Here is a 22,054-nt window from a genome sequence, read left to right as displayed (position 1 = left end):
AGGTGCAGAAGTGGGAGTCATCATCCATCTAGAAAGCTCGATCTTTGAAGAAAATCTGGAAGAACTGTCATCACTGAAAGTACAGAGGTGGCTGAAGGGAGACATGATGCCAGTTGTAATTGTACTAAAGGTGGCTGCAGAGGTGAAGAAGTATCTTGTCATTTGTGTTTAGAAAAAGAAAGAAGGGGGTGGAGTTGTGGCAGTGGATGTCTTTAGGGTAGATATTAGGGAAAACTTTCTACGATGAAAGAGTGGAGCATTTTGCTTTAGGAAGTGATGAGCCCTCTTTCTCTGGACATTCTGACACAAAGGTTTGAGCTGATCAGGATGGGGTTATCTTGGCTTGTGGCAGAGGAGGGGCTACATGCCTCCAGGCAGTTCCTTCCAGCCCTTGTGATTTCCCTGTGATTCCGGGTCTCCCTTTGCACCTCTGAAGCAGCACAGGAGGATCTGCCTCTGCCAGAGATTACAGCTGAGCACAGTAAAACCTGGTAGGCTCGTGTTCCTAAGACCACAGGCTGCTCATGAGGATCTGGGAATCATTCAGAAGTCTGCAAATGGAATTTTCTCCTGCACCACCCTTCTAGGTACTTCACTTCTAGATCTTGTCCCTTTCCATTTCTTGCTCAGAAGGCGCCTGTTTGGCACATTACATGCTGGCAGGTCCAGGGCTCTGCCTTAGGTCCAACACCAGCTTTGCGCCCTGCCTCAGTTCAGTGCCCAGGTATCAGCATTTCAGCTAGCATAACCTTGATTTTTAGTAAATTCTGCTATAGAATGAGAGATTAAAAAAATTCTATTTGAAAACTCCAATACTTGCAAATTTGCATAAAGAGATAGATCAGCTTTGTTTAGCTGTTTTGCTGGATTCAGTATAACTTCATTGGATGATGGAGGTGATCACTTGGCTTGTACAAACAGTTCTGTACATGGGAATCATGGTGTCAGGCATAGCCACAGATGCATACATGAATCCCGCAGCATGCGCTGTGCCTGTCTTGTAGCTGTGCAGTAAGTCCTGGGCGTCATCTCTCCTGCTGCATCCTGGGTGTCCTCTCTCCTGCTATCCATCCTTGCTTCTGCATACTTGTTGGTACTTGGCTCATAGACCAGAGTCATAGAACCATAGAATCACAGAATCATTTAGGCTGGAAAAGCCCTTGAAGCTCACAAAGCCCAACCATTCCCCTAACCCTGCCATCCCACCACTAAACCCTGGCCCTAAGCACCTCATCTGCCTGGCTTTTAAATATCCCCAGGGATGGGGACTCGACCTCTTCCCTGGGCAGCCCAGTGCTTGACAATCCTTTCAGTGAAAAAGTTTTTCCTAAATTTCCTGCCCTCCTCCCCCAGGAAGAGGCGATTTGCAGCAATGGATCCTCACCACTCTTCCTTTCTGTTCCTAAGCCCCTGGGTGAGCTCAGATCTTTGCCTTCAAGATGGTTTTTGGCAGCCTCAAGCCTGGAAAGTTTCTGTAGAAAGGAAAAGCGAAAACCGAGAACATCACATAGCCATGCAGCTAATAGCAGGAAACACCAGATGCTGCAAGACCCTCTCAAGAACAGCAAGAGCTGGCAGCACTGCACTCAGCAGACAAGCGCACATCTCCCTTCCAGCTCCCCCATCCTCCATCAGCCACTAGGAACCACCTACCAAGGCAACATGGGCCATGCTGCAATGACATTGAGCTCTCCGAGACCCAAGAGCAGCAAGGCTGCAAACCAGGCTAGGAACACAGCCCCACCAAAAAAACAGTGGTCAGCATCCCCGTTTGCCAGACCCCCTGATAACTGCCCCATCATACAGCAGGGAGTCCATGGGAGCAGCCACATTACTTCAAGTTAATGGAGTTGTTTCTGCGGCATGGCTACAAAAGAGTTTTCTCTTAAAGCACCAAAACAGAAAGCAAGAATAACAAGGGGAAACAGATCAGTGGTACAGAAGTGGGCTATAAGCGCATGGAAATGGATGTCACTGGGTCTAATGGATGTCACTAGGTCTAATTTGCTGTGTGACACCATTGTGATGCTCTTCCAATTGCAAAGATGTCAACAGCGTGAAGTCAAAATAACAAAGTGCTGAACTCAGATGTCCTCTACCATGGGATAGGAGAGGGAAAGGGAACAAGTGGGTTGAATGTGCAATAAACAGCGCTTGGTCCAGTGCTGTCTCATACAATTGCAAATAGCAAAGTGATTACGAAGGATGCAAACCAAATACTGCAGATGCGATGTCACTGGAGACACTTCCTGTGAATGAGATTGGTGTCGAATTGGCTTCGCCTTTCTGTGAGTCAGAGGAGTGATGGAGGGGTATGTGAGGTCCCCATGTGTGTCCCCAGGGCTGCAGCTGCTGGTACTGAAGGCACTAGCTGCTCTGGGGTTTGGTAAAAGAAATCCAGAGTGAGTGGTTGGGGGTGAAAACAAAATTATTTCGCTCTGTGTGTTCATCAGACGATGTATACATTCCCTGAAAATACTGCAGTCTCTGTAGCTGAAAAGATCTGGCACCTTGTGGGCCCAGACATGGTTCCAGCTCACTTTCTAAAAAGCTACAGAAATGGAAGAGGAGGGCAATGCCTCTGTCTAGCCAGGGAGAGGAAAGCAGTGGTGCACCCAGGGCAGTCCCCTTCCTCACTCATTCCCTCTCTAATGCCCTGCACATTGGGCTGCACAACTCTGCCTTCTGCTCCTGGCCTCCTTTATGCTTTTATTCCCTATTAATGCTCCAGTGGGATGAGCGTGTAGTCAGGCTGAGCATCAGCAAGAGGGTAGAATCCAGACCTCATTTTTTGAGGCAAGGCTCTGATTTGTTCTTCACCCTGTGTTGTAATTTACTTTAGTAGCTAGAAGGTTAATTGTGTGCTACATAGAGCTTTGAGCTCTCTGATTGAAGGCGCTGTTGAGAGCTAAGTGTTGCTGTAGCTCTGATTTAGTCCTGCTTACCAGGGTGATAAATTATGGGGAGATATGAGAGAAGACTGTTGAAGTTTGCAGGCTGGTGAAATTGTGCTTGCTCTGCAGCAGAGAAAGTTCGATGCTTCCCTAGTGCTGCACCTCCCATGTTGTGACAGTGTTTCTTTGGGACTCTGCTTGCCATCCTCTGGTTTTTGTGCTGTGACTGAACGTCTCATTCCTTCCAGTTCGATCCCCAGATTTTACCAGTGTCAGTGATAGCAGCTCTGTAATGGGCAGGCTACTTCAGAAATGAATAGGAGATAAAATGCCTCCAGCACAGAGCTGTCTACCTAGGAGGATGGGATCGCCTGGTTGAGCTTAGCAGGTACCTCCGGAGGTTATCTTGTCCAACCACCCTGCTTGGGTAGGGCCACCTAGAGCCCATTGACCAGGATGGTGATAGAGGGGAGGGAGATGTTTGACTGGCGTGATAACCATTGGCTCAGTCCACTGGACCAAAACCAAGGCCCAGGGCACCACCATCAGAAGGGATTCAGCCAGCAAGGGCCCCTCTCCTGGTCGTTAGTTCATTCTGGGCAGAAGAGTCTCAAGGCAGAAGGACTCAGGACTACCTGAGCTGAACAGTTGGGATCCTGCCCAAGTAAGCAGAGCAAAGAGCAGCAGGCTCCTTGTATCTGTTCTCTTCCGACACTTGGAGCCCATCCAGAAGATGGACTTCAGCCTGATGGGTACCTACAGATTCATTTATTACCATGCCAAATGAAGGGCAGGAGACCATTGGTCTCACTGCTATCCAGGGGTTTTTTTTTAATGACTGCGCAGGAGGCAAATGTCAGACTCCTGCCAATGAGCACAAATCATCCTGGGGACACTGTGGCACTGTGAGCTTGCCCCCAGACCAAGAGCCCTCCTCAAATGGAGTCCTCAGTTTTCAGATGCCTTCTTTCCTCTCTCCCCATCATTGTCCTTCAGCCTTTATGCTTGTCACGGATATTCATGGTTGTGGTGCGGTGGATGGTGTCAGGGGCTGTCTGAGGCTGTGAGACCCTGAGTCAAGTCTGTGTCATGAGAGAGAGATGAAAACCAGCTTCATACCATCCCCACCAAAGGCTGGCAACTGAGTCTAGCCACCCCCTCCTCAGGGACACCGCTCAGGGACATGCAGAGGACGCCTGTGGATTACCTGCCCGAGTAGCACAGGATCAAGAGAAGGGTCCAGGATGGCTCAGCATGACTGAGAGGGGCAGGATAAGGCAGCAGTCATTGTGAGGAGGTGTTAAAAAGCAGCAGACAGGGGGATTAGCCCTGGGGAGTTCCCTTTCAAGGGTCTGCAGTGCTGGACCTCCACTGTCTACCTGCTTTTAGCCACGATGAGGGTGAACAGGGATGTCTCAGTGGGGCCAGGAAGGTGATGGGGTCTTGTGCATGGCACTGGAGCTCCTGGGCAGTGGGATGGGTTTTTTGCTGGTCATTGCTTTGGGGGGATGCACTGAAAGGAGGGAACTGGCCTGGGCTGAGGCATCGCCATGGTTACAGCAGGCTCCAATGGTCCCTCTCGCTGTGACCCCACTGCTTACAAATGCAAATATCGAGGGCAGCAGCTTGATCAGAAGGACCGGTTTGTGTTACTGTGCTGTCGATGTTCCACATCACGTGCACTGGAAACAAGGTTGTGGTGCCATGATTGCAGCCAGAGCCTCTGGGTACAGTCTGGGCCATCCGATATTGGTTTTCCATCTTCATTTTGTGCTGGTCCTGTACAGCTCAGCGCTGTGCTCACCACAGAGAGGATAACACCATCCTCTCCAAAATGCAATTATGGGCCCTGCTGTGGGTTAGACAGCGGGATGGCTGCAGCAGTGGCTGGTGTCAACCCAGGGACCGTGGGGCTGCGTGGCTCAGCCGATATCCTTAAACCACCACTGCCTGATGCTCCGCTGCCCCTGTTCTGCCCCCTCCTGCAGAGCCAGGCCAGGAGCAGAAGGCACTCAGCAGCTCTGCCCCAGGCAATTTTCAAACCCAGTCTTCTTGCCTTTAATGACAGTTCAGAGATATTACTGCAGCTCAGGAGGGGTGAGGGATCCTGGTCTGCTCCAGTCAGCTTGGAGGCAAAATTCAGTGGAAAAAGTGGAGGGCTGGAGTTGAATTCAACAGACAAGCCGAAATGAGGCTGGTGAGAGGAAGGGAGCAGTACCACGAATCTGGTGGAAACTCATTTTTCGGGGCAAATCCCTACATCTGTGCCCCAGTGATCATGCGAGGATCGTGTCTGGGGTGAGGCAGCAGATGCTCAAAGCCCAGTGGCAGGGTGAGACTTCCCAGAAACAAGGGCTTCTCCCAAGGGCCGTGCCAGGACGCGGGGTCGGTAGTTCCCCCGAAAGGTACCTGCTTTGCAGCCCCCTGGCTGGTGGGGAGCAGGAAGCCCTCCTCCATCCCTGCACGGAGGGCACGGAGGCAGCGTGCACCTTCCCTCCCTACCCACTGCCCTACCGGGAGCAGCTGCCCCTCTCTAAAACCAACACAGCTAAGTTGGAAGAATTGCTCCTCTCCCTGCACTTTGCTTGAAAGTCACTCTCCCAGTCAGATCCATATCTGCCCACCCGGCAGCGGAGCTGGCAGAGGAGGGGGCTGACTTTTCAAGCATTGTGGGCACGTTGCGGCCGAGGGCAGGATACTGCGGCAGGCTCTGATCCCTGCTGCTCCCTCAGCTTTTTGTGTCACCTTGTAAAAACTCCTTCCCCATGCTCTGCACAGAATGGCAGTGATTTTAGAGATCTCTGCAAAGCCACCTGTGCTCCCTTCGTTGCACAGGCATTATAAATAGCAGCAACAGCAAAATTCCTGCAACGTGCCTTATAGGCTCCTGGCATCACCAGGGAAAGGCTTAAAACCTGTTGTCAGGAGGCAGCTAAGCCTGGGGAGGAGGAGTGGGGCCAGGTGGCTGAGTGACCCGGGGGCTGCAAGATGCTCCCCAAGTGTAACATGGATCTCACCTACGCTCTGACATTCCCAGGAACCCTTGTCTGGGAGCACCCGTGCTCCTCTCTCCCTCCCTGTGCATCTGAAAAGACTCCAGCATATTCTTAAGCCCTGCTTAGCACCAAGAGGAACCATCTGGATGCACAAAAGACACTTGATAAAAGCCTTCGTCTTTAGTACAGAGCAGAACCATGTAGGAAAAATGTGCTCTGAATTGGTTAGAGACATATAGAAAAGTCCTTTAACAGCTAGCACTTTCTGTGGAAAGCCCGAGAGAAAAATCACCACTGCATGCCTTCCTCAGAAAGGTATTTTTTATTTAAGATACAAAGCATTATTGTGTTTGTGTGCTGCCCTTCATCTGCATTACTCCACTTAAAATCCCATTTAAGAAATATGAAATAATTCTGTTTTCTTTAAAGATATATAAGCCCTGTTCCCAGAGGGATAAAAGAGCACCATAAAAAAGGGACAGCTTTAGTAAAACAGCACTGCCAGGGGGCATAATAAATACATAAATTACTCACAACCAGCAAGGCATACTCACGAACTGCAGAACAAGCTCCTGGAGTACAAAGAAATATATTCACATGCTAAGGGAAACTTGCACAGTAATGCAGCGCCCTGCTGCCTGGAGCTGCAGCCCCACAACTGGTGATGGTTGCCATCTCTAGAAGGAGGAGGGGTCGTAGCAGTGTCTATACTGCCAGGCTTATGCTTACCTGTGGGGCTCTAATCCCCAAACATTCAAACCTGTGGCCCAGAAGAAGCTGTAATGATTCTGGAGCACAACATCTGCAACCCAAGGAGCTCCCATCCAAACAGAGTGGCTCACACTGTTCACTGCCCTCCCAGCCATGAGGGTCAGCCAGCAGCACCCCATCTCCATGCGAGGATAGTTTGGTAGAGTAGCAAGTGCTCAAGGAAGCCTCAGGAATTCCAAGCGCGTTGTATGGTTCAGCCATCTGTGTGCTACTGGAGCTGAGGACCTCAGGCTGTCAACACCCATGTCAGCACTTGGCCCTTTTTGTTGTGTCCCCCTCTCTTCCTGCCGTTCTCTTACACTTTTTGGTTCCTTTTCCCATCACTCCTCCTGTTTATTGTTTTCTTATGGTCCTTCTCTGAGTTAGACAAAGAATCATAGAATCATTGAGGTTGGAAAAGCCCTTGAAGCTCATCAAGCCCAGCTGTTCCCTAACCCTGCCATCCCACCACTAAACCCTGGCCCCAAGCAGGCTTTTAAATACCCCCAGGGACGGGGACTGGACCCCTTCCCTGGGCAGCCCTTTCCAGTGCTTGACAGCCCTTTCGGGAAAGAAATTTTTCCTCATGTCCAACCTAAATATCTCAGTCCTTAGCTTCGATCTGCTCACGGAGAGCCAGCGGAGATGCTGCTCTTGCTGGTCAGACTGCACCAGCACTGGGGCAGGGAAGGAGGGAAGGTAAGTGTTTTTCTGCTCACGGGTTTTCCTACAGTCAGCACCAGGAGGTGGCAGGAGCTGGGAGGCTGATGAATACGTGACCAATAGCTATTTAAGTGTCTCACTCAGAGGCACAGAGCAGAGCCTGTTGAGGTTCAGATGATGGGACTAACCAGCAGCTCCTCGAACCTATTCACACAGGGAGGGCCTGCTCCAGGTCTCAGCTGGTGAGTACTGCCATGCACAGCCTATGGACCACGTAAACTTGGGGTTAGACTTTGTGTAGTGACAGTGATTATGGCAAGAGCTTCAAGCCCTGGGGCAAGACCACCAGCCAACCTTCCTCAGCCAATGTCCCCAGCAACATCTCTAGGACAGCTGGCTTCATTATAAATGTCTGGCTCTGGTGAGTATCTGGCCATTTATTCTAGTTTCAAATCAGAAGGAGGTGGGAAGGAAAAGGAAGGAACTGTGGAGGACCCTTTAGGGTCCCATAATCCCCCAGATTCCTTGTATTCCATTGCATATATAACTAGTAACAGAGTTGACTTACGTACATTATGAGATGCATTTCTGCCTAATCATTCTTACATATTCTAACCTTCTAACTTTGCACAAATGGTTGTCATAAAAATTATCCTGTATGTGAGAGGCTGGGGTCCACCAGCTGCTAGGGTTCTAGAAACTTTTATTGCAAAGGTCTCTGGATGTGGTGAGAAGAGTTTGGCTCCATCATCTCTGTGACTCTCCTTCAAGTAGTTGTGTACAACTATTAGATCACACCTGCATTAGATGAAACCATGCCAGCCCCTCAATGTCTTCTTGTAGGACGTGCTCCTAGCCCTGGTCCACCCTGTTAGGTCTCCAGTGGATCCCTTACAGTTTCTCAGCACCTCTCTTGAACTGGGGGAGCTCAAGATTAGACATAGCATGGAGGCATACATTCCCCCGTGCTGAGTAAAGGGTCATAACACTTTCCCTCAGCATACCGGCCACTCTCCTCCCAAAGATAGCCCGGGGTACAGTTTGTTTTAATTGCAATAAAAACCACACTGTTGGTTCATACTCATTCTGTGTATCAGTGAAGAAGCAGTGCATAATGTGGTCCAGCTTCCCAGCAGTCTAAATCCAATGAAACTGAGCTAAGGTTTCTCATTAGAGATACTGAATTGGTCCCTTATATACTGAATTATGCATTCATAATGGCTATTATCGTCCATCATGGGTTGTTATGCTCTTTTTAATTGGTTAATGATTTTATCCATACGCTGAACATGCACTAACGTTGTAGTTATTGTCAGCGCAGTTCATCCCACATACTTTTAGAGGCTATATTTAGATATTTTCTGTCCTGCCTATCTGTCACCATGCAATACCTCAGGTGTCTTTTGTATCTCTTCATTGTCCTTTGAAGGATTACCATGATCACTCCTGCTGATTACTACCTGTGTGCTTATCAGTTGAATTCCTGAATTCCCCATTAATTTGGTTGCAGTTAATAATCAGGCTTTTTTTTTTTTTTCAGGCATATACAGCGTTTCTTTAACCTGCTCAATTCAATACTGGAAGCATTGGCTCCTTTGGACTTGTCTCACACGTTTGCAGGAAGGGACTGGAGGTAGACTATACCCCTATATTGCACTGATTATGAAAAAGAAAACACAGACGTAGGGCCTAAGGAATACCCACGTGGATCAGCAGCGTGAGGAAGAGGAACATGGAGACAGCAGAGCAGATGTGGGACACTGATGTCTCTGAAGCGCCTACAGAGAACCAAGAGGAAGGGTATGCGATACACTAGGGCACAACAACATTGCAGCTGGCAGCCCCCACTCAGTTTTGCCCTGCTCCGGTGGTCACCCTGCATTCGCCTGCCTGCTTCAGACAGGTTTTTTTGTCTCAGACAGGTACCACAGTGACTCTATCCAGTGTCTGACAAGGGATGGTACTGTGACACTAGCAAAGTTGGAGGAAGCTGGAAAACTGACTCTCCATCCTACATGGCTTTGGGGCTTTCTCTGTCTTCGGTTCCTTGTCACCTTGCGCCTGTCCTTTCTCTCGTGTCTTTATTGATGGCTAAGCACCAGGTCTTCTCATGCCCAGTAGTGCAGCATCCTTTGTAATGGGACCTCAGCTGCTCTTGCAGCACTGTCGGCATTGCAGCACCCCCGGAGTGAGGAGAGGGATGGGCTTTCTCCTGCATTTGGGAAAGCTCCGCACCAGGAGAAAGGTAACAGCAAGAAGAGTATCTCCTTATTCCTCCAGCAGGGCTCAGCAGGATGGCACATGTAGGCTGGCTGAGGTGGAAGAGGCTTCGGGGAGCAAGAGGGTTAGTACCTGCAAGGGGGAGATGTGCAGAGCTGTTTCTCTCACCTCTTCTGAGCCACTTTCTGTGTTCTCTCCAGTGAAGTTTTGTGTGTTTCTTGGAGCTTGTTCTGACATTTTCAAAGTGGCATTTTGGTTGGATTACTATATTACATCCTTAATGCAGCAAGGGCAAATTGAAGAGTCAGCAACTTCAAATGTTACCTTTCAGAGAGGGTGCTTTATTATTATAAATTCCTAACTGCCTTCATTCATTTTTCTTTGCTCTGATCTCAATTGTTCCCTTCTCTTTCCACCCCTGTATTTAAGGTGTTTTCTTTTCAGTAGATTCACCTTTCTGGGCTTTTGCACTCTACTGCAGCACTAGCTGTGCATCGTCACATAGCTAGTCTGGTCTGTGGATGACCAAGACAGACAAGATCCTGCAGACAACAGCAGCAGCAGAGAGAAAGCCCTCCATAAATCTCCACAGTAAGGGAAGAGTTTGAGGTTCAAAGGTCTGATGGACTAGCCTTGGGTCATAAGTCAACTGCTGTTTGATCAATTCTTCTTTCAGAACTTGTCTTGTGTCATGGTGATAGCCTCCAAGAATTGCTTTGTAAACTGTGCAAAGTCTTCCTTTGAAGGTGCTTTTATATTCTTTTATATTTATTTATTATATATTTATTATGATTTAACAGAATACTCCAGACAGAGTCTTTAAAAACTGGATGCTACAAGTGACTCTATCAGATACCTGAGCTGAGTAATAATCCATGTTCATGTATGCAATCTTTGCGTGGTCCATCTTGATCATCCTCTGCACAGCGCCTTCTTGCCTGGAAATCTCCAGGGTATGTTTTCTCCAGCGTTCCCTGTGGCATGTCACACACATTAATGTCTTGATGGTTGTCTGCAGGAGCAGTTCTGACCTCAAGCCCCACACTTGCAAGGACTGAAACTGCAAAGGATCTGTCTGTAGTCTGGGAGGAAGGGGTGAAAGTCTCCTGGATTAATTGAACTGTACCAAAGGCCCCCCGAGTGTTTAGATCTAGAAGACAAAGTGAGAGATATGGTGCCAAAATGCGGGTCTCAAGGGACTAGATGTAACATGCACAAAGTCTTTTGGCTCTAAGACCACCTTGCCTAACCCACTCCCAAAACATCACAATGAAGGGGCCTCTTCAGTTCCCAGAAGGCAGAGGTTAAGGAGATCTCACCCCGTCAGCGGAATCACTTTCCTCTGAGTAGGAATATTTGGGCAGGCTGGGTCATATCTGATGGCATAAGGTGCCTGCACTGTCTCCAGGGCAGGGCCAGGGACTGTTGTGCATGGAACAGGACACCCAGGTGGCCTCATCTTCTTATGAGATAAGGGGGAAATTGAATTTTCATAGGAAATGGGCGGAAAATGAAAGAGGAAAATGATTTAGAGCATCATTCAGTGCTGCTGAAGGGCAATTCAATGGCTGTTTTAGCAAGGCACAGTTCTGCTCTTGTCTCTACCATATCTCCAAAAGGCTTTTCCACTTGCTGTGGCAAGAGCCCATGGTGAGCCAGTCGTACGGACATGGGTTATTGCAATTCAGATGGTCCTGTCAAGGAAACTTCTGTTCTGATCCATAGTTTTAGAAGATTTGGGGGATTTTTTAGCAGTAGTAAGCAGTTCCTAGAAAGCAAATTAAACAGTCCAATTACTTCTGGCCTCTTCCAGGAGGTCTCCGAGTTAGTAAAGTTAATTAATAAAAGAAGGCAGCAAACAAGCTAACATGAGAGGAATATATTACCATTCTTAACTCTGGAATTACAGTTGCATTTGCTCATTCTGACTCTCCTGACACTAAGACGGGGCAGCTGAGGCTGAAGGAGGGAGACCCAAGTAGTTGAAGGATGAGAAAACTTGAGATGGGGAGGGCACAAGCATAAGGCAAGAGGAGTTTAGTCAGCCAAAATACTGAACAGTCTCTCCTGCCCTTGGCTGGCAGGCTGCGAGCTCACAGGATGGTGCAAATGTTGCATGAGAAAGACAGATACAGTAAGGCTGCTTCCCTGTACGCAGCCATATTTGTCAATTCACCAACACAGGCTGAAACTTGCCCTGCTGGCTTCTGGGTGGTGTAACTGGAAAATTACATCTTGTCCTTGCACCTTCCATTGCTGCTGCAGTTCCCTATTGCCTCTAAGGGTGCTGAGCCCTTGACCTGTGCTCGCTCTCTGCCCAGCCATGTTTGTCCACCCCACCATGCCTTCATCCATCGTCTCATAACCCAGTGAGGGATGTACCCCTATCACCAGGAGGCTCACTGGCTTTACCCAGTTCCACAACCTCAGCCCCACATACTCTGCACTCTTCTTGTCTTCAGTCACTGCAGCACTGGTGCAGCTTTGAGCATTCCCCTCCCCATCACTCATTTCCTCATCCCATTCTTCAATTCCCTGCAGCTTGGCCTGTTTAGAGTTGTTCTTTAATTACTTCATGAATTAATTCTTCTTCCACCATGTATTATTAAACCCCCATCAGCCACTCTTGGAAGATATTATGAACCCTTCGTATCCCTCCTCCAAACCACCCGTGCTGTGACAGCCATGAAACCACTGACCATAGCCAGCCTGCTGCCTACTACATTAGTGCTCATTTGCATTCTCAAAGCATATGATTTGATGGCAAGTTTTTTGGAGCAGAAACTCTCCATTCATCAGAGAGATACATGGACACCATAATGGTAGTCAGGTATTTATGAATCTCTACACAATATTAAATTAATACAATGGCAATTTATCAGCCTGGCATCTCTTCATCTAACAGGACTGAGAGACAAAGGGGAGAAAATGGATGCTGAGTTTTTTCGTAGGCTAAAGTATTCGCATCTGGTGCTGGTGAATCATAAGATACAGCACCATAAAGGTTTCATGGGCTCTTTCACAGCGCAGCTGTGCATTCTGACAGATTCCTAGCGCAGGGTGTTGCAAGCCCTGAACCCTGAGTCAGGGTAATTTTCAGGCCCTGAACCTCTGGTTTTACTGCATCAAAGTTGTGCAGAACAGAAAGTACTTCTGCTGGAGCCTGGCACAGGAGGTCTGGCCCTGCATTTTGATACCAGCAGTAGGATGCACTCTGCTAATCAACTGCAAAGGGCAAGGAGGATTTGAAGAGACCCTGGTGTTGTCTTAGAATAAATAAGCCCCTCAGCTGGATCTATTTATCAGAGGATATAGCTTAAACTGAAATGCAAGCAGGAAAGCTATAGAACAAAATGATAAAATAGCAGGAACCCTCCCCAGAATCAGACAGCGCTCATACGTGAGTCCTAGGGGAACTCAAGGACAAAATAGCTGTTATAGGCAACCTCTGGTTTAAAACCACCACAGGATTAGAAATATTTTTCAGGTTTTCTGGTTTAACTAAGAAGAAGTCTAAAAGACCAGAGCCTTCAGGAATTTGTAGGGAAGTGACTAAAGATAATGTACTGGGAAGGAGTCAGTGCAGCTTTTCTCAGGGGAAGCCAAACCACTACTGAACTACCGAAGGAGCCTGCAGTCACATCCCAGAGGAGACCTGGTTGGTACGATCTACTCTGAGTCTGAAGATCACACAGCAAGGCCCCTCACGAGAAGCTTTTTGAGAAATTGCATTGCCACAGGAAGAAAGGTGAAGGTCCTCAAGTTCAGAATGGAGGGAGGCCAGCGGGGAACTGCCTGGGTTCCTGTGCCAGGGTCTATGCTGCTCAGCTTTCTCATAAACAGTCGCAGAATCATGGAATCGTTTTAGTTGGAAAAGCCCTTTAAGATCATCAAGCCCAACTGTTAAGCTAACACTACCACCCCACCACTAAACCCTGGCCCTAAGCACTTCAGATGCCCGGCTTTTAAATTCCCCCAGGGATGGCAACTCGATCCCTTCCCTGGACAGCCCCTTCCAGTGCCTGACAGCCCTTTCGGGGAAGGAATTTTTCCCAATGTCCCCATCCAGATATTTGAAAGCTGGGCAGACGAGGTGCTTAGGGACAGGGTTTAGTGGTGGGATGGCAGGGTTAGGTTAACGGTTGGACTTGATGATCTTAAAGGTGTTTTCCAACCTAAACGATTCTGATTCTGTAAGTGAGGCAAGAAGAAAAAATAAGCTTTTGCTGTTTTTCCTCAAACCAGCTGATGGGAGACTGCAGAGGGCAGGACCAGCAGCAAGACGTGGATGTCCTCCTAGTCTGGGTGGTTGTTGTTGGGAGTCAGGATGTAGGGGAGATGGACCTCACATGACCTTGTACAGCCAGTTGCTCTCTGTGCTCTTCTCCCTTTTCCTACCGATGCAGCAATGAGGCTCTCGGTGTTCGGTGGGGGAGGGAGAGCACAAGTATCCAGCAAAGACAGGCCTGGCAACACTGATAGCGCTGCATTAGGTAAGTCAGCATTAGTGTGTTCACTCACTTTACTGTATAAAATTAAGCTCTTTTGCATGCATTAAAAAGGCAGGGCTGCTTGACTACAGATCTGATCCCAAGCTCCTCTGGCCAGAGTTCTGAGGTGATGCAGCTCTGCTGTCAGCCGATGTCCTGTTTGTGTGCCTGAATGAAGCTGTAGCTTCACACATGTGGAGCGGGTGGCACGCTTGGATAAGCTGAGCTTGTTAAATCACTCTATGGCCTTTAGAGCTAAGAGGTGCACCGAGCATTGGGCTTGCTTGCTGATGCAAAGTATTGTGCAACTGTACTGGAAGATCACTCAGATGCAATCTCTGTCTGTAGAGCTGGGACAGTTGGGCAGTAGGACAGAAGAAAACTGTATTTCCTTAGTATCTTGAACTGTGCAAGCCACACAGTGTCCCTGAGCTGGTGTTGGGTTGTTAGGAGCTCCTGCCACCATTGCAATGTGGACTTGATCAAAACAAGATGTGTTCTTTTTTTGACAGTGATGGTTTTCAGCAATGACAGACATAATTCCCTGGACTCTGACCCTTGGAGAAAAAGGCCTGAGAGATACTAATAAAGATGGGCATTGTCTGTTATCCATGTTCAAAGGCTGCTGGAAGATGACAGGCACTAAAGAAGGGACCATATCTTTAGACCACACACAATCCAGGCATGCTGGCAGCCTTCCAGGGAGAAACGATGATTAAATTGCAACCAAAGTAGTTTATACATTTTTTTTTCTCCTGCAACAGTTGTCAGGAGCCTGTGCTGTCAGAGGGATATCTCAAGGAAAGGACAAACAGCATCTGAGCCACCCATCCTAACAGAAAGTGAAATCGTTATCTTTGAATGGTCTCTGATATTCCTGGCTGTTCTGAGCCAGTGACCTTTTCATCGTGTTCCTCCCTTCCCTGACAGTGATCAAGTGGATGCCTGCTGTGGCACGCACAGCTTTGCTCCTCCTCTGGGTTAACAGCCTCTGCCATTCCCCTGGGTGATGCATCCCCTGCCCTTATGGCTGCAGGCTCCTCTTTGCCCCATTGACCGATATTTGGTCTGATCTTTCAGGTGGGGAGAGCTCATGGCTCTTCTCAGGTCCTATCCTGGAGCAGGAGGTAGGACCTGAGGTCAGAAGAGACCTCTGTGAGTCTCTGGTTCAACCTCTGGTCGAAGCAGGGTGAACAGCAGGTTGCTCAGGGCTTTGTGCTGTTGTCTGAATATCTCCAAGGATGGAGATCCCTCTGTGTGCCTGTCCCTGTGTTTGAGGACCCTCATCACCATTTACTCTCATTATAGCCCTTCCAATCCACCAAGTGTGGAGCTGCCCCTCCTGCTCCTCTTGTGCACACTAGAGAGTCCCACATACCCCCCATCTGCACATGCTTCTCACTGGCCCCACTGACCCATGCAGAGACGGGGCCGTTGGCCATCAGCTCCCTGAGCAGTGATGTTTGCTGGATGCCCATGCCCATGACTCTGCAGAACTGCCCCCCCTTGGTGCTCCCAGTCTGGGCTGATTTCAGTGCTGGGAGCAAAATCCTATCCTGTTTCTCCTGGCAATGACAGAGATGTGATCTCAACTATTTCATTTGGAATGAAGCATAAAGCTAATGTCTTGCTTTCTGTACAAATTAGCTTTCTTGCCCTGAAAGAAAGTTCTGGTCAAATTACAGCGAAGGTAATTACACTGAGCTCACCCAAATTCCTCTAAAGCCTGAACTGAAGATGTTATTAAGGAATAGTTATTTCTTAATTTGCTTCCCACAACACAGCTTTGTACAGTGGCAAATAGTTGGACTCCAAGGGTGGCTGAATTTCAGCCATGGTCACAATGCAGCTGATGGCTCTGCAATATTTCCTGGCTGTTGCCATGATGTAGCTCTCATACAACAGATTTGGAGCTAAAATTTAATCCATTATGGCTGTAAACAACACACTCCAATGTGAAGCAGGTGTAACCTATGCTGTCTGCTGAAAATATGAAGTAATAACTCTGAGAAAATGGTGAAAATCTAACCGTCTATTTAGTTATTTGTCAGTGTGTTAATGTCCCCTGCATCCTACTATTACTGGGGCATGGGATTCATCTGGCTACATGTGTCCTTCTGCAGTTGCTGGAGCTCTCATCAGTATAAGCAGCGGAGCCCAAGCCACCATTAATCTTGTCCTAAAGTCTGAAATAGGTCAGCCAACAGCACCTGGAAGTGCCACTTTCTCTCCAGATACTATAAAGGGAGCCCACAGAGATGTGATCAGACAGAGGCATTAAAAATTAGGAGGAATAAATCCCCCAGTGAAAACCTTACCACGTACCTGAGTATCCTCATTGATCCCTGCATAAGTTTACTCCAAAAAGTAATGGAAGAAGATGCAGACACTGATAACTCTGTCCCTACAGCTGTTTCTCTCACGCCTGTCACGTTCTGGCATGTTCGTGTATGACTTGCATGTTCATTCAAGTCATCTGTGAACTGACATGGTGACACCAGGTAAGGCCAGGGGATGTTGTCCATTCACCTTTTTCCAGTCCGAACAGTGATCTGTGCCAATCCTGTGCCCCTGGACATAATGCACGCAGTCTGGAGATCCTCCTGAGTGATCACCTTGAATTCATTGGGGCATGATGAGTCCTGGCAAGTGGGAAAATGTGGTCCTGAGTGGGGAGAAACTAAAAGGCAAACTTTGCAGTGTCTGAATCCAGAGAGAAGAAAGTCCTTTTTACCCGAGGGGAAGGTGGTAAGCAAAAATGTGCCATCCCCAGAGGTATTCCGAGGCCTGGAGACCCCTGCCTGAAGCCCCAGGGCAGTCATTTGCTATCCCTAGTGACTCCACTGCCTATTTGTGATCAGAAAAAGCTGCAGAGCTCGTTTTTCTCTCCTTACCTCCTTCTGTGGTACCATGTCAAGAGAGTCATGCTCCTGCAGGAGCTTTTCTATCCTGTAACGTATTGCATTCAGCATAAAAACAATTTTACACAAGGAACAAACCGCAGGGTATATTTCTTCTTACACCCTAATCTCTCTGAGAACAGAAACAGGCAGCAGCTCAGGTGGCTGGGGTGACAGGGAGGAGTTCAATTTATTGCCTGGAACATAACCCAGCATAAACAGAGCCATGATGGAAACATGAAATCTATTCCAGCGAGGCAGGGAGAAGGGCTGTTAGGGAAATGAGTTGGACCATTCTGATAAGCTGCTACATTTATTACATGCTGAGCACAATTCACAGCCCCTCCGTGAACTTAAACACATTTGCTCTCCCTTCCATATCTTCTTTCTGTGCTGTCCAGGCATTCGGGGCCATCTGTGAACCATTGCCACTATCCCCAAACTGGCCAAAACAAGAGTCCAGAGGCTACCCACTTCCAGATTCACACATAAGACAGTAGGAGAAAAGTCCAGAGAAAGCAAGCAAGTACAGTTCTGGTCCCCACTGTACAAAAAAAGTGTGACAGGCTGGAGGGGGTCCAGAGCAGGGTTACCAAAATGATCCAAGGGCTCGGAAGGCTGCCAGATGAGGACAGGCTGAGAGAGCTGGGTTTGTTCAGCCTTGAGCAAAGGAGGCTCAGAGGGGATCTCATCACCACGCACCAATACTTAAGGAGTGGCTGCAAGGAAGGTAGAGACTCCCTTTCCACAAGGAGTCCCATGGAGAGGACAAGGGGCAATGGACACAAGTTTGCTCTTGGGGAGATTCCGACTGGACACGAGAGGGAATTTTTTCCCCATGAGAACAGTCACCTATTAGAATAATCTCCCCAGGGGAGGGGTTGACTCCACCACATTGGGCACTTTGAAGCCTCATCTGGATGGGGTGCTGGGCCATCTTGTCTGGACTGTGCTCTTGCCCAGAAAGGTTGGGCCAGATGATCCTTGAGGTCCCTTCCAACCGAGGATTCTATGATTCTGTGATTCTATGAAGTTCATTAGAAAGTTGAGAAGAAGGGGGAGAGTGGGGCAGTGCAGCTCAAAGAGGACACTGCTGTAGACATGTACCAGGATGCAGAGCAATGAATGCTCTGGCGATGAAATGGGTCATCAGAGTCATCCCCTCTCCTAGCACAAAGGAGCCAGTAACTGAAGTAACTGCACTGAGAAATGAAAAAGCAGAAATATGTTTTGTTTAGTCACAACTCTCTACAAGCTGCAGGAGCTCACTGTGGCAAGATGTGGGACAAAACCACTCTTGGAATCATACTTTTCAGTAGGAATCTGACAATAAGAAATTAATCTGAGAACACATCAGATTAGATCATTGGCGTTCATGTTTCAGCTTTCATCCTGACAGTAGGCAGCTGCTTTCTCTCCTGATGTTTTCTCATTGTACATGACACAGACATATGTCAGGCTGGGGCCATGAGCTGGATGCTGGACTAGATAGAGACTGGCATATAAAGGCATTTAAATTATTACATTATTTAAAGTCATTTAAATTCAACATGGGTTGGATCCTTGAACCAGCTTTGTTTCAGTGTCATCTTGCTGTGGCAGTAAGAGAGATTTCACAAGCTGGCTGTCCAGACAAGTATCCAGCTTGCCGAGCAAGCCACCACCCCATATTCAGTCTCCACTGGGTAGGTGAGTGGTCGAGCTGGGCTGCTGCAGCCATGCCTCTCTCCTACTGCTTTTCTTTGCTGGAATAAACCTCTTGAGGCTATTTCTTTCCAATTTTCTGGGGCTGTAGGTGAGTACAGGTAACACCACAGGTAACCTCTTGAGGGCAGGAGCCAGGAGGAGCTGGGGTGGCAGGAAGGCTGCAGATATGTGGTTGTGCTGGACTGTCCTTGAGGACAGCCCTTTTGCACCCACGCTGCAGGAGGCCAGGTCACCGATGGACCACTCCAGCAATGCCCATATGTGGCTGGGAAGAAGTTAGCCCTGAAACCATGCTTCTTACCAGTATTCCAAAAACTGCCTGCCCCAACTGGGCAAGAGGGGAGCAGAAGACATGTCCACACAGGACAGTCTTTCTCACGGGAACCACCATGCACTGTTCAAGTGACAGCCAGAGTTATGCTGGCTTCTTGTCCTTTATTTTAAAGGCCAATCCCTGATGGTTTTGATTTGTTCCTTGAGGTGATTGTTTATTCCTTTTTACAAGAGATGACCCTTATTTCATTTGTTACATGGTGATAGGAAGGTCATATCAATCAGTCAAAGCTGGGAGAGTGAGCAGTCCCACCGCTGATTAAACCTTGCTCTCCATGTGGAATTCAGCCTGGAGGAACTTTGTCTTTTAACAGAAACTAATCATAAAGTTAGGGGGAAAAGGAGGTTCTCCCTTTGTGTTGCCGAAGACAGTGTTCCTTGTGCACTGGCACTAAAAAAAATCATAGGTACAGTGTTGTGTTGGAGACTTTGTCTGTCAGACATTATCTCCAGCCTTTACTTCTGCACTTGTCAGTCAAGCAGGGGAAAGGCATACAAGAACAGATCCATGGAGACAAACCAGCAAATGTTCAGCCTACCTGGACACTCTGACATTTTATTGCAAGGATTTAGCGAGTCTGATGGGTGGGACAGGGCTTTAAGACATTGTACAAGGTCATCTCACTCTGATGGGACCTGAATGTTAGAGCCTGGCACTCCAAAAATCTCCATCCTCAGCTGGGGAGGAGGACTCCGGAGCTGGACTGCAGTTATCGTCCTTGAAAGCCGCCTCATTTCCCAAAACTTTGGGATCAATCTCAGCCTACTTAATCCCAAATACTGAGAAACTACACCTACATAGAGTCCTGAGAACCAAGGGGCTGCTGTGCTGCTGAGGGCAGTTCCCAGAAATTATTGCCATTTCCTCTGAGATATAATGGCGTGTTTGAAATGCATGTTTGGATAGTCTACAGCTGAGATAACACCACAAAGTCAACCTTTTCTCAATATAAGGGTTTTTTTAACCCATAAATATATGATAGTTAAGTACTGGCTGGCCAAGTCAGGTCTCTGTGGTCCATTGGCCCGGGGTACTCGGGGCTGGTGAGCAGGCAGGGTGACCAAGAGTGCTGATCCAGTCACTGTGCGATTTCTGTGTACCACATGGACTGGAACCATGCAAGTGACTGCAGCAAGTTAGAATATACCCCTCAAAAGAAAGACGCTTTCTGTTTTCCCAGCTGAGAACCTCTCCCATGGATCACTAAATATAACAGTAATTTCCATAAGTCTTGCTGGAGTTTATATGGAAGTAGGTTCTCAGTTGCTTGAGGTGGGTAATCACATATAAGTCAGTATGCAAATGGAACAAGTGCAAATGCTGAAACTGTGGCATTAGAATTTTATAGAATATAATTATAAATTATTTTTGTATATAATTATTTTTATATAATTATCATGGAACTTGTAAGAGAAGAACTCTTGAAACTTTTGTGCGAGGAAAATGAAAATATAGAAAATGACAAGATAACCACTGCAGAAACAAAAGCCTGTCACAGCATTATTGGTAATCATTAATATAGATTTTGTGATTGTGGTAACGAAAGAAACATTTCTTTCTCAGGCTCCACTTACCGGTGTAATGGCAAATCTTGGTAGGGCAAAAGAATTATGTATACTGCCAGCAACGTATTAGCTCTCCTTCACCTGAGGAAAATTATTAATAAAGGCTGGACATGGTTTTCGTTACTCTTGATGCTTTGTGCCGTGGAAATAACAAAACCCTGTTGTTATGCGTTACAACATTGTTATCATCTGCTTGATTATTTTCAAGATAAGAAAGGTGATGCAGTGCTTATTCCGGAATATGAAAAAATCAAACATTTTGAGCTTTTGACTATTTACTTATTCATTTGTAGATTCTATGCTAATATTAATTTTGGCAGATACTACTGGCTCCAAATTAACAGGAAACGAGAATGAATCTGTGCCCTCCGCTAACTACCAGCTTATATACAGCACAAAGTAACAGGGCATGCCACAGATATATCATCATTTCTCCTCCAAAATCATCAATAAACAATTTCAATCACTCATCTTATGAAAGGTGTTCCAGCACGACAGAGACCTTTCATTCTGGTGATCTTGAGCATGTAGAAATAGTGAGGTATATCCCCAGGAGCCTTTTTTTCACCTATACTGTGCAGCTAAAAAGATCATTAAATGATTTCCAGTATTAGAGATTACTTCTGCACATTGAGGGAGGACTTTCCACATTGAATTTTTTATGTTATTAAACAGTAATAAAGCTGGTGATGCTGAGACCCTCTTTTTGATATAGCAATATGCACATATTTATTTATTTATTTCCCAAGACACCAAAATATTTTCTTTTTATGACACAGCTAATTAAAACAATCTCATCTCATGTTCTGTTTAGGAGGTATTGCACCCATTGAAATGTGTAAGAAAAAAAGAAAGGGGTGACAGATTATTTGGCCAGAAATACGGTTTCTGTTAAAAAGACAGACACTGGCAAAGTCAGAAAGAAGCAAAGAAGTTTCATTCTGTTGTGTCTGGGTATGAGGAGGAGGGCTTTGTTATCAAGAGGTGTTTGGGAGGCTTCAAGCTGATTTTGCTGCTTCTGTGAGGACTACTGTGTGCAGAAAGACTTGGTACAGTATGTGTGTGTCAACTGTCCAGGAGACCTGTATGTGGAAATGTCTGAAATTCAAGCTGCAAATAGTTTTTTCAAATTCTTACAACGCCAGGGACATGTGTTGTCTTGATATCAATGGGGAAAAATTTTTTCCTTGAATAACTAATATGAACAGGCTGCCAAAATCTAGGAAATATCAATTCTGTTCAAGCAGGCCTGCGAATTAAAGTTAATCCTGTTCACACACGTAAAGAGTGTTTTACAAATTCATTAAAAATAACATAGGAGTTCCAGAAAGCAGTAAAGGTGATTAATATGTACCATTTTAAATAATATACTACAGTTTACAAAAGCTGAATTATTTATGAGAGCAGCAGTAACATCGAGTGGAAAGAAAAATAAACGAGCAACGGAGGTAAACAGTGTTTTTCTAAATGTCACTTAACATACAATATCATTTCCTCATTTCCAGTTGGTTGTTCCTCATCTTCATAGAACCAGA

Source organism: Egretta garzetta, unplaced genomic scaffold (genome assembly GCF_000687185.1).
Source record: "Egretta garzetta isolate BGI_Z169 unplaced genomic scaffold, ASM68718v1 scaffold7, whole genome shotgun sequence".
NCBI classification, from domain to species: Eukaryota; Metazoa; Chordata; class Aves; order Pelecaniformes; family Ardeidae; genus Egretta; species Egretta garzetta.
The sequence above is the reverse complement of the archived record's forward strand: the minus strand, read 5'-3'. Positions refer to the sequence as shown.